We start from the raw sequence: 13,532 nt of genomic DNA, 5'->3' as shown, positions 1-13,532 counted from the left end.
CTCTCTCCATCCTACAGAAACAGCAGAGCCACAGTCCAGCTCTCTACAGACAACAGCTGCTTCCTTCAGGGTCAAGCCATAGCCATCCACTGGTCTCCAGTCTCCCTGTCTCACCTCCAGTAATCCAGCACAGCGACTGGCTCCTCCCACCAACCTGACATCATCAGGCTCTGAACAGAAAGAAGAGAGTCTTCAGTGAAAGAAGTGAAGATTCTGCTTTCTTTCTCTCTTGTTAATTTCTCTATTTACCTGTTGAGTTGTGATTTCCTTCAACCTGGAGTCCTGGAGAAACACAAACATATATATTGTTTTCATTCAATGAAATAAAATCAACAAACATGTTTTCAAATGATGTTGAAGAGAGCGAATATCTGGTCGATGTGACCACTGCTCTTTGAAAATCCTGTTTGTGTCCACTCCTGCATCCATCCTTCTGAGGACAAGCAGATGATGGAGGGGGACAGGAGAGAGACAGACAGCAGATGATGGAGGGAGACAGGAGAGAGACAGACAGCAGACGATGGAGGGAGACAGGAGAGAGACAGACAGCAGATGATGGAGGGAGACAGGAGAGAGACAGACAGGAGATGATGGAGGGAGACAGGAGAGAGACAGACAGGAGAGAGACAGACAGCAGATGATGGAGGGAGACAAGAGAGACAGACAGGAGAGAGACAGACAGCAGATGATGGAGGGAGACAAGAGAGACAGACAGCAGATGATGGAGGGAGACAGGAGAGAGACAGACAGGAGAGAGACAGACAGCAGATGATGGAGGGAGACAGGAGAGAGACAGACAGCAGATGATGGAGGGAGACAGGAGAGAGACAGACAGCAGATGATGGAGGGAGACAAGAGAGACAGACAGCAGATGATGGAGGGAGACAGGAGAGAGACAGATGGTGGAGGGAGACAGGAGAGACAGACAGCAGATGATGGAGGGAGACAAGAGAGAGACAGACAGCAGATGATGGAGGGAGACAGGAGAGAGACAGATTGTGGAGGGAGACAGGAGAGAGACAGACAGCAGATGATGGAGGGAGACAAGAGAGAGACAGACAGCAGACGATGGAGGGAGACAGGAGAGAGACAGACATGGAAATATCCAAATCATATGTCATTACTAACCCTTTTCAATAATCAATCATTACTTTTGAAAATTAGGAAAATTAGGTGAAAAGTGTGTTTTATGGTCACAAAGGTGACCGGTGGGATAATGTCTATGTTAGCATATTTCTCCTTCACAGTCTTATAAAATACTTCTAAAATGTAAAACTCTGTTTCTGGCAGCATCTCCATCATCGCCACTAAAATACTTCATCACATGCTAGTGTGACTATTTTACATATCAAAAGTCCTCATACATCACCGATATGAATACAGAAAGCAAACTCAAAACATCTCCTTTATTGTAACATTGTGACTTTTGGAAAATGTATTGAAACCTTCATGTTCTAACTTTGTTCTAACATTTTATCTTGTACTTTAGTTCAATATTACTTTAGTGCATTCATTGTAACATTGTAATATTTAATCTGTAGACCAGTCACATGATTCATTTACAATATAGGGGTTATTCAGGATAGAGGTATTCTGCATTCAAGAAGAGGAAAGCATCAAACTAAACTTTGATATATACATGTATATATGTATGTGTGTGTGTGTGTGTGTGTGTGTGTGTGTGTGTGTGTGTGTGTGTGTGTGTGTGTGTCTCCCCCTCATAGTCCATATCTGACCCATCACTATCACCATCACTGAGGACAGCATCTTTCTCATGTTGAGGGCTAGCTGTAATATTGCATGCCTTGTGTGGGCGGGCCCCTCGGTCCAACATATGCAGCATGTTAGTGTGTGTAAGTTCAACTAGAAGACAGAAGAGAAAGTTAGGTAGAACAACAACTCTGTATGTGTACAAGTTGAAGAATGCCCTGTCTTCTCATGATAGGATTACTTGTTCATGTCCTTAACACAATCATGTCTGATCACTAATGTCACTTATTAATCATCTAGTTTCTTTGATCGTCTGTTATACTTCTCTATGAGTCGTATCTTCCCATCTTTTTCTTCTTATTTAATTAATGACATGTTTCTGTTTGTGTCCGTGTGTTTCTGTTCAATGTTTTGTCTAAATTGTGTTTTCATTGTATTCATGTTGTTCGGGACCCCCTGGAAAACGAGATGGTACATCCCAAGGGCTTATTCCTAATAAAGAACTCCAAACAAGTACATGTACATCTAGATACTGTACATTGTGTTATCCCACTGGTCACAACATGTTTCTTCATTCTGTGACTTCAGTGAACAGAGTTGAGTGATTGTAAATACATATATCAATACTAAACATCTTAAAGATTATGTGAACCAGAAATATTAGTCTTATCTTCATATTAACATACTTTACTAAGCTTGTTTTGTCGGAGCTTTCATGCAGCCATCCTCCTCTACAGGTGCAACCAGGAAGTAATCAGCTCTGGTCATGTGACATTTACACTAAACATGCAACACTGCACATATGTCATTGAGAGGTTTTATTACTTCAATACTTTCTGGAAATGGATCGATACAATATTCAGTAATGTTTTTAGGACCTGTTAACTGAAAATGTTTTCATGGTCACTATAGTGACCGATGGGATTAAATTTAAAGTTCACAGCTTAACCAATGTTAATGTTATTTAATTTACCTGACAATGTTCCTCTCTCAGCCTGAACCATCATAATATCAAATAAAAAGGATACAAATTATGATCTCTGGCTCCATTTTAATCAGATCAGTTAGTTACGTCTTCTTTGTGCTTTAGGGTCAACAGCAGCTGGTTGCTAAGCAACGGGAGTGGCAAAGTGTGAGGGCGGGAACAGCTGGTGACTCAAACAGGAAGTCCTCTGTAGATCAGACCGTCTCGGCCTTCACGTTCTACGTCAGCTGTGTTCTCTGAAGGATGGGGCCGCTGAATTTAGACACAACTATTGTGTTTCCTGTGACCCCTCCACAATAAAAGTTTATCTAGTTGAGGTGTTTTAATGTGAAGCAGCAGCATTTAAATGCAGCTCTGACACAGAGTGAACAGGAAACAGTGAGGATGATCAATCAGATGGACTTACACACAGTAACACTGATCACATGCTGCATCGTTTGTCACAAGTCTGAATATATGGCGGACTAACAACACCAACCGCTGCACAGAGAGATGCTTACTGAATATACATACAGTGATTGTAGAAATAATACATGTAACCACTTCAAAACATTCATTTCACAAATACTTATTTAGAACAATGATAACTGCAGCTTAGAAAAACATAAGTAGACACTGGCTACAGCCCAACCCTCCCACAGTAGAAGAATGGACAGATATGATTAATGATAGATACTGAATGGGAAGAAAATCACCTTTTCACTTCATATACAAATGGATAAATTCACAAAAATATGGTCAAAATGGGTTTCCTTCATTAAAAGACACAGACGGATCTAAGGGAAGTAACGGATTAAATATGAAAGTGTCCTCAGCTAATTGAACGGTCATTTTAAAAGCTGATAGACAATCTCCCTACAAAGGTGTTTTCTCTTTTCATGTATTATTTTCCCACACACCCCTGCTCTATTTCACTTGTTCTAATGTTGGGAAAAACCTGATTCTTATCCCCTCCTCTCCAATGTTTTATTTTTATAGTTATATATAATTATCCATGTACATGTGTACACAATCTGTGTCCATTTATAAAAATGAATATATTATTGGTTTCACAGTCGTTGGTAAAAAGCATGTCATTTGAACTCCAGCTGTAATTCATTCTATCAGCCGCTAGAGGGAGATAGAGGGCCATAAATCCAACCGTCCGAATACAGGGAAGTACATCTCTCATGTGAAGAGATGCACAAAGATGCTCCTGAAGTACAAAGCTGAAATCTAAAAACTGCAGTTTAAGAGCAGCAGAGAACTTTACAGAGGATAACATGTTTGAGAAATATAATTTAAAAATGTTATGGAATGTAAGGGCAGAGAAGAAAATACAAAGAGATATGTTTGCACTGAAATAATATATGACTCAGTAATGTTTGTTTCTGTGTGAAGTTCACAACATTTTTCTTATGAAAATATTAATGTTAAAAATGTTGGCCCACTAGGGAGCCTTGTCTGGGTAATGTGTTCTTGAGAGCCAAATCATCTGTATTTTTTTAAAATTGGTATAATAAACTTTGATTGCTAGTATATATGTTGTTGTATTTATTAAATGAGTGAGCTATAGTAGGCCAATGAAGTGACAAGGTTATAATGGTGGAAGTGTATGGTGATATATCTGGCCCTCGGGTCGTGAGGTGAACATTTGTGTGTCCCTCCCTTTCATCAAAGCTGCCCTCCCTGTTCTGGATGAACTGCTTTTTACTTCCCTGTGATCAAAAGCAAGGAAAACATGATTGATGTATGAAATACTCTGAAAAAACAAACAAACAAGAAATAATAAATGACTGGAATAGAATGAAAACCTCTCATTTGGATGAAAACCCCGTGGAGTGGAGCCTGGCGGTGTTGATGTATGTGAGCAGTTTACTTCCCTGTAGGGCTGTCAAAATTACTCTAAAATGACGTTCAAATATTCCCTTTAAAAAAACACATATATTCAAACATATTCATATTTCTGGTTGTGCATTAGGCACGTCAATAACAGGACAAATTAATACAACGAGACATAACTACTTGTATTGGTAATTTATTTAAGTTTAAACATATTTAACAACATATTACCTACAAAAATAAGGAAATTAACTGATGGACAAGCAGACCTCTCTCTCTCTCTCTCGCACTCTCTCTCACCCCTTCCCTCCATCACGCTCTCTCTCTCTCCCTCCCTCGCTCTCTCTCTGCCCCTCCCTCCATCACGCTCTCTCTCTCTCCCTCCCTCACTCTCTCTCACCCCTTCCCTCCATCACGCTCTCTCTCTCCCTCCCTCACTCTCTCTCTGCCCCTCCCTCCATCACGCTCTCTCTCTCTCCCTCCCTCACTCTCTCTCTGCCCCTCCCTCCCTCCCTCCCTCTCTCTCTCTCTCCCCCTCCCTCCCTCCCTCTCTCTCTCTCTCCCCCTCCCTCCCTCCCTCCCTCACTCTCTCTCCCCCTCCCTCCCTCCACATATCGGTTTAAATGAACGACAACAAGAAACAAATGCTGATCAAGAGTTTAGAGCAATTTAAGGTCGTGATTCTTGTCCTAAATATGTCAGGCTTCATTCAGTGGTTGAAACAAATATTATTAACATTAATTGAAGTTTTACAGTATAGAACAGACATTCCCTGACCTCAGGCGCACGCTCACCCACAAAGCAGACAGTTGCACCGCCGTTGTTGTTTTTTTACATATGATTTGAATATTAATTTTCACATTCGAAATTCTGTTTTTAACAACTATTCAAATACATATTTGAATTTAGAATATTTGTCGACAGCCCTACTTCCCTGTGATCAAAAGCAAGGAAAACATGATTGATGTATGTAATACATACTAAAAAAGAAATAATAAATGACTGAAATGGAATGAAAACCTCTGATTGGATGAAAACCCCGTGGAGTGGAGCCTGGCGGTGTTGATGTATGTGAGCAGTTTGTTCTCATTTAGAGATCCAACACAAATAATATCACATCATCTTTAAAGCAGAGTCCTACCTGAGATCCACAGCAACAGAACCAGCACCAACAGGGGGTCCATGATGTGCAGGTAGACCGTCTGTCTGCCCGCCTGTCTGTCTCTGCTCTGATAAAGACCTGTGCTGTCCTCAATGTAGATCTGTGTACATGAAGAGGTGGAGCTTTACTCTTTACTTAAAAACATTTCTCAGAACTGCATTTCTGGGAAACTAAAAAACTTTTAATCGGACAAGAATCTACCTACTGAGGACATATTATATGACTGTTACTATGACAACCAGGAAACCACTTAGATGTTCCTGTGAGATTAATGCTGTCAGTGTCGTCTTATTATTTCCGCTCGATGTTTCAACAACAAGTCTTTCAGAGGAGACTGGATGACAGCTTATATTAACTGTTGATGGATCTATTGAATGTTTTAGTAATCAATCATTGAGTCTATAAAACACCAGTAAACGGTATAAAATGTGCAGCCCAGTCTGTCAGAATCCGAGGTGAAGTCTTTAAATGTCTTGTTTTGTCCGACCAACAGTCCAAAAGCCAAAGAGATTCAGTGGATGTGGATCTCTGCAGGAAGCTCCGAGCTGTCCATTCCTGTTGGATTCCTTCTAACTTCTGAATTCAAACATCGTCCCTCAAACTCGTAGCAGGAAAATGATGATGAGAAACTGTTTGTGTTATTTTAGCTGCATTCGGCCTCCAGAGGGGTTCCACCTTTGTCACGGCCTCCTGCACCGCTTTAATCTGGCGATCAAATACTCTAGAAAACAACTTTGACAGGTACGGTGGCTGAGGAGGAACATACAGGGTGAACTTTACAATAGTGATCCAGCGCTTTATCAATACATTACAACCAGAATCAAAGAGAGGGAGTGAGGGGGGCTCACAGTCTGGTTATGGGACCAGCTGGTCATAAACTGATGCACGGTGAACCTTTGCTGAACAACATGAACAGCTTCATGAACACAATTCAATAACATTCATGAATATAGGCCAGAGATCTTCAACATGGGGTCCTGGACCCATAGGGGGTCCACGGATTTCCAGCAGGGGGTCCCCAACATTATTTGATCCCAAACCTTTTTTTCTTACAAAATTAAAAATATGTTCAAAAATACACATGAACATTAATACAACATCTAATAAGCAAATATAAATGTTAATTGTTGTGTAAATGTGAAATTGTGATGTAGAAATGCCAATATAGATTTACAATATGTTCTGTAAATATATATTTCTGTCAACAATTATTATTTTAATGGCTAAGCATTGCATACATACATCATTACAAAGTACCTGTATACATGGCACTATAGGCTGCACTACACATTATTATTGGCCCAGCTTAATAAGGAACATGATTAATATGATATGTAACAGGGGGCCCTCCACCGTGTCACTATCAGCCAAGGGGCCCTTGGCCTGGAAAACGTTGAAGACCTCTGATATGAATGAATGTAAAAATATGGTCACACTGTTTAAATAATGACAGTAGGCTACTTCACTGGATGGAAACTTGGAATGAGATCTGCAAAGAATCTGGTCTGAGATTACGATATGAAATAAAGAAATGGAAGGCCGGAGAATATTGTTCAGATGTGTGATGGATGGTGAGGTAAAACTGAAGAGTTCTACTAAGTAATCAACATCCTCTCCAGACGCGAGGCTGCTAGAATCACTTGTGCTTCCATATCGATGGTTGACGAGGAAAGGACTCTGCAAGTTTCCACAGCTGGTTCAGGATCAGCAAAATGGAGGAGACAGATTGGGAGAAACTCAGTCTGTTGAAGAAAACCTGCCAGCGAGCAGGTTAGCTTCACAGAGTCAGTTACCATGGTAACAGTTTACTGATAAGGAAACGTCAGCCTGTTAAAGCCTGAACGTATTAAGTGTATGTTGCAATAACAGCTGAGTGGAAGGAGAGGCGGTTTGAGGGGGAAGGGGGTGGAGCTGCTGATACAGCTGATAACAACACACACGTGCACGCGCTAGTGCTCGAGACGGCAGAGTGTGTGCAATCAGGAAGTAAGCATCGACACACAGGCACGCCGTCCAAGTTTACCTCCGGCCCGACTTTTTGATTGACGGGGTTTTTAACCTTTAACGACAACTTTAATCTGCAGAATCAAGATCACTTTAGGTATTTACAAATCAGGGACTTTGTCTGCAAAATATTTTAAAAAATGATACTACAATGGGAGAGGAGATCCTAGACATTTTTCAAAAAGCCTGTAAAAGAAGCTACTTACCAAAACCAGAATATCTAAATGATATTGAAAAGAGACCATTCTCTGAATATTAAAGCAAGATGGAAAGCCGAGCTTCACAAGCTCTCCCTCCTGGAGAGAACGGGACTCCATTATTCTGAACTCAGCACAAAATACTCACTTCTCTAATCACTCTGCTTGCTGGAGGTCCTGTTGAAGCATCTTCACATTTCCTGGAATCGCCCTTCTGTGGCTCCATTTTGGTGTCCATGGTGTCCTGGAAGCAGTTTTTAAGATGAAAGTCTATTTTAGTGTTTAAATCTTGTACCTGGGTGATCTAGAAGGGCTTCACTGTGCAAAGTGTGATACATATTAGTTGAGGTTGTTATTAATGGCATGTAAAAAGACTTTGACCTCACTGTCAGACATTCCAAGCTGGCATTTTGCAATTTAAGTTCATTTTTAAACAGTTTAGGTGATTTTGATGTCTTTGTTTGTGTTGAGATTTAAATAAACAAAAAACATTCATCTTTAGCTTTTTTCTCTCCTTTTTTTCTTATCTTTATTGCTTTTTATAGTCATATATGTGTATATGGGAGCTGTATACAATGTTAATTTTTATCCGATTACTCGATAAACCGATGGAATAATCGGTAGATTACTCGATTACAAAAAGATCTGATAGCTGCAGCCCTACTTTTAACCACTAGTTATTACAACTTCATACTATCAGTTAAAACAAATAATTATTTTACATTATAAATGCCAGAAAACTTCCCTTACCGAGTCACACAAACACACGTCTGCATTATTGTAACTCACCATCTCAAGTTAAAACAACTTGAATATGTTTATATGACTTCCCATTTCAAGTTAAGATTTATATTCCAAATGACTTTCGACTAACATGTAGAAGTTAACTTGACTGACAATTATTGCAGTGTATCTGTATCAGATTGGGTTGCAAAGCGGCAGAACATTTCCAGTACATTTTCTGAAGACTTTCCATGGGAAGTTACGCTGGGGAATTTTAGAAATATTCATATATTATATTTGCACTTTACAATATGCAGCTGCAGTTTTGTGGCATTCTTCACGTATGTCTTTTCACAATATTTACACACAAAGACTTTCCTTGAACATTAGCTTGTGTGAAATCGGATGGTGCACGTGGCATTTCTCGGTAGAATAAGATAACAGTATTCATACTCTCAAGTGTACTTGCATGAAATCTGTCCGTTTTAGTCAAAATTATGCTTAAGTATATTTTCCCAACTATATTAAAAATCCCTGTTCAGGACCAACCTTCAGTTTTGTAAATTCCAGGTTCATTCCCATGAATTCCTGATAATTCCCATGGAAAGTTTCCAACTGAAACTTGCATTAAGCAGCCCTGTGACGTCACTGCTCCTCTCCTGTCAGCCTCTCTGCTGCTGTGAAGACACACAGCGGTGGTAGGGAGGACGGGCTGGTTGTCTCAACCTCAGAGTAACAACAAGTTCACTGTTTCCAGACGCTTGACGTGAAATTATGACTCAACTGTTTTACCTTCAAACTGACGTTCGTGTTGTTTAATCCGACGTTCCGTTTGTCGTGTAAAACATAACGGAGGACACGCAAAACCCATTCTAACGTTCGGTTTAATGCAGGGGTGTCCAAAGTTTTTTTAGTGAGGGCCAAATACAGAAAAATAAACAAAGGGCCGGGCCACACACTAGAGGTGACATATTTACACATGAATACTGTGTGTATTTCTAACTCACCTATAATGTGAAGAACATTGCACTCAGTGGGAGCAGTGATGCTGTCCTTTGGATTGAAGGATGGCTGACATGTCAGGAGAAAGTTTGGTGGTTGAGACACGAAGGACTTCACAGAGATGGCTATCAGTCATTCTGGTTCTCAGTCTGCTTTTGTTCTGATTTAACAGAGAAAATGTTTGTTCACATATGTATGTTGAGCCGAACAGGCTCATCATTCTTTTTGCGTGGCGTCTCATCAGAGGAAACTTGGCATTATCCAAACTCTGATAGAAGTCAGGGAGGGAGAGAAGCTGATGTTGACTCTTCAGAGAATCATCACATTGCATTTCAATCAGTTCTAACTGCAGACTCTCTTCCACTTCTTCTGCATCCACCAGGAAGGGGGTCGAGAACAGCTTGATTTGTTTTTCAATGACAGAAAAATCTTGGAAACGCTGGTTGAATTCTGTCACGAGAGATGCAATCACAGACACATATTTCTCCTTTTTAGCAGAAAGGTCGGCCTTTGGAAAAGCAGACTTGATTTCAGACAGCGCAGGGAAGTGTGCAGCATTAAAGCTTCGTAGTTGTGTCTCAAACAGGCGGAGCTTTACACAGAAGGCTTTCATGTGCGCATACAGGTGTGGCACCAGCTGTTCTTTGCCTTGTAGGTTCTTGTTCAGTGTATTCAGATGATGAGTAAGATCAACTAAAAATGCCAGGTCTGCCAGCCACAGAGGGTCACTCAGTTCATGAAGAGGTCGGCCCTTGTCTTTCAAAAACTGGTCGATTTCTGATCTCAGCGAATAAAACCGCTGCAGCACAGAGCCGCGGCTGAGCCAGCGCACATCAGAGTGGTAGAGCACATCCCCGTATTCAGCATCCACATCAGATAGGAAAGCTTGAAATTCTCTGTGGTACAGTCCTCTAGCTCGAATTATGTTGACAGTTTTTACAACAGTGTTCATCACATCGCCCAGCTGGACAGTCTTGGCACACAGTGCTTCTTGGTGGATTATACAGTGCATCCTAACAGCCTCACCTCCGCTCTCTTTTACCTTTGCGCACACCATCGATGCCATTCCTTTGCGCTCGCCCGTCATGGCCGGAGCTCCATCCGTTGTTACTCCACAGAGCTTGTCCCATTGAAGTCCCATCTTTTCAACTGCCTCTGACACAGCTTCAAAAATATCTCTACCCGTCGTTGTGCCTTTTAGGCTCATCATATCAAGCAGCTCCTCCGTACAGCAAAAATTATCATCTACTCCCCGCAAAAAAATTAACAGCTGCGCGGTGTCTGTGGCATCTGTGCTCTCATCGCATGCTATTGAGTAGAAATCAAAAGCACAAGCTTTGTCTCTCAGCTGAAGTTTCAAGTTAGCTGACAAGTCCTCGATTCTCCGCACCACTGTATTTCTGGATAAGCTCACGTTGTTGAAATCCTGCACTTTTTCCGGGCACATTATTTCTGTGACTTTGATGAGGCACTGCTTTATGAAATCACCGTCTGAGAACGGTTTGCCGTGCTGGGCAATAAGTTTAGCGACTTCATAGCTTGCTGTTGTGGCGTTTTCCTGTATTTTGTTAGCACGAAAAAAAAACTGTTGTTGAGCTTGCAGGCTAGCTGCCATTTGCTTGACTTTCTGTGTTCGTTCGGCACCGGTGTACGATGTGTAGCTCTGATGCTTGGTCTCATAGTGCCGACGGACATTATACTCTTTCATCACAGAAATATCTTCATTGCAAATCAAACAGACACACTTTCCGTTGATTTCTTTGAAGAAATATTCATTTTCCCACCGTGTTTGAAATCTTCTACACTCACTTGCTATTTTGCGTTTCTTCGGTGCTGCCATTTCTGGTGACTCGCGGTAAAAGTTTTTCTTTGCTTAATTTTGCTTAGTGGAGAAGCACCGTTTCCGTGGCTGGCTCCATCTAGTGTTGAAACTGAGAAGTGCAACAGAGTTGAGCTCAAGCTTCTTGTGCGGGCCATATTCAATTATATTTTCAGAATTTGCTGCGGGCCAATAAAAACTGGACCGCGGGCCGCAGTTGGCCCGCGGGCCGTAGTTTGGACACCCCTGTTTTAATGAATCATTTCACTGTACGACTCCAGTAAACTTGGACCCAAAGTCCGTCTCATTCTCTCCGTGGTCTCTCCGCTTCGCTGTCCGCTCTTCCAGCGCGTCATCCAGCCCGCTGTTCCCCCACAAACACGCAGCAGAGACGGCAGAGACACACGGAGCAGTGAGGGGGGGCGACGCGGCCAAATGTCCGTTCAGAACAGAGTTTTGAGTTCATAGTCTGCAGCATGCTCCACGTCATCACAAGTAATTAGTGGAATTATATTCATTACCAAAGCATTGGCTCATTAATTATCAAACTTCCTGGACAATAGAATGATTAAGAGAGCGAAGCTGGGAAGTGACCATGGCGGTGACTCAGCCGTGAAACCCGCAGCCACAGTAACATATTAGTGGAGGCTAGCTAGCTAATGCTAACTAGCTACGATAGTGTCGGTCCACCGAGCGAAACAAAACAATTAGTAAACACGAATATTACGTCCCCAAAAATAAACCGAAGGATTTTACTTTACGTTGCTACACCTAATATTAATGGAAAACATAATTTATGATATTTAAACTCACCTCCTGCCGCTGTAGTTAGCTGAGCGGGAAAAAGTCCTCTCTTTGAAGAACCGCGTTACGTTGAGTCGCTCCGCCTCGGCCGTTGTCGGGTAAATAGGCTCCCTCCGCCGGTGGCAGTTGTCCTTTCTTCTTTAGTGTATTTCACTTTTCAAAGTGTTTATATTTTGTTTGGAATTGGAATATAAGACGTATATATAGTTTGTCATAGTAGGAAATGCCCATACTACAACCTTGCCATGGTTTAGAGAAGACCATTGATGCTCGTTGCCATTTAGTCCCTGAGGGTTCAGGTCTATGCCACGGTCAAGTCCTGAAGTGCGCGAGGGCTCGCTCGCGGACATTTTGAGCCCACTTTTGATGCTGACTTTACCTGAAGGAAATTACCCACAGACAAAGTGCATGTGTGGAATATTACATTTACACAGATATATTAACATTAAAGATTTAAGGAGCATAAAACACTTGAAATCATAGGAATGTCATCATAAAGTAAAACTAGTAAATCAATGATTTGACAATGACGTCTGGTCTGGGATGATAAGATCCTGGAAGACGTTCAGATCAGGCTGTAAAATATGTGAAATAAAAACCAACACTTTTAGATCATCAAAATAAAGCGACATGCGGAGTGATGTCCTTATTTGTATTTCTACCATTTCAAGCCCTCACAGCCTCTCACACTCACCATATTTGACAGTATGTGACGACGGACTGCCGTTACGTCGGTCATAAATCAGACGGGTGTGTAGAGGTGGATACACAGGTTGTCATGATCTGTGTTTTTGGCATGTTCTGTTTCCTTGGTTTTGATTTCCTGTTTTATTTTGTCCTCAGTGTCATTTCCTGTCTCGTACTTCCTGGTCCTTGTTGTTTCCGCTGTCTTGACTCCCCCTCCCTCTCGTGTTGATTACCATGCCTGCCCTGATGTGTTTCAACTGTTCCTCGTCAGCTCCCTGCCTCCCTGTGTATATAGTCTGTGTTTCCCCTGTCTCATTGTTGGTTCATTGTTGCTGTCGATGTCGCTTTCGTCATTGTCTTCCCCTGCATGCTGCACCACGTCTTGTCACTGGATATTTTTGTACCTCGTCCTGCCTCCCGTATCCCTTCGTGTTTTGGTTCCTTTTTGTAAGTGTTTCTTTAATGGTCGTTTTTGCCTTTGTGGTTTCTTTGTTTGATACTTTGTTTTAGTCTTAGTTTTGGTTCTCAATTATTATTTAAATAAATCTTCATTTTTTTAACTGCATTTGGGTCCTCGCCTCCCCTCTTTTTCAAGTCCACGTTTTGCCCTGAACCTGA

The 13,532-nt window shown here is 41.5% G+C and overlaps 1 long non-coding RNA gene across 1 annotated transcript; it reads right to left on the bottom strand.

Annotated features, from left to right (window-relative positions):
* Nucleotides 1-102: 102 nt before the first annotated feature.
* LOC311009684 lies at nt 103-5,740 on the bottom strand. The gene is made up of 3 exons (XR_014596679.1): nt 5,658-5,740; nt 250-282; nt 103-170 (listed from the first exon to the last, which is right to left on the bottom strand). It is a non-coding gene; the product is annotated as an uncharacterized lncRNA (long non-coding RNA).
* Nucleotides 5,741-13,532: the final 7,792 nt, after the last annotated feature.

The sequence above is a fragment of the Eutrigla gurnardus genome (assembly GCF_963514095.1).
Source record: "Eutrigla gurnardus genome assembly, chromosome: 24".
In the NCBI taxonomy this organism is placed as follows: domain Eukaryota; kingdom Metazoa; phylum Chordata; class Actinopteri; order Perciformes; family Triglidae; genus Eutrigla; species Eutrigla gurnardus.
The sequence above is the reverse complement of the archived record's forward strand: the minus strand, read 5'-3'. Positions and strand labels throughout refer to the sequence as shown.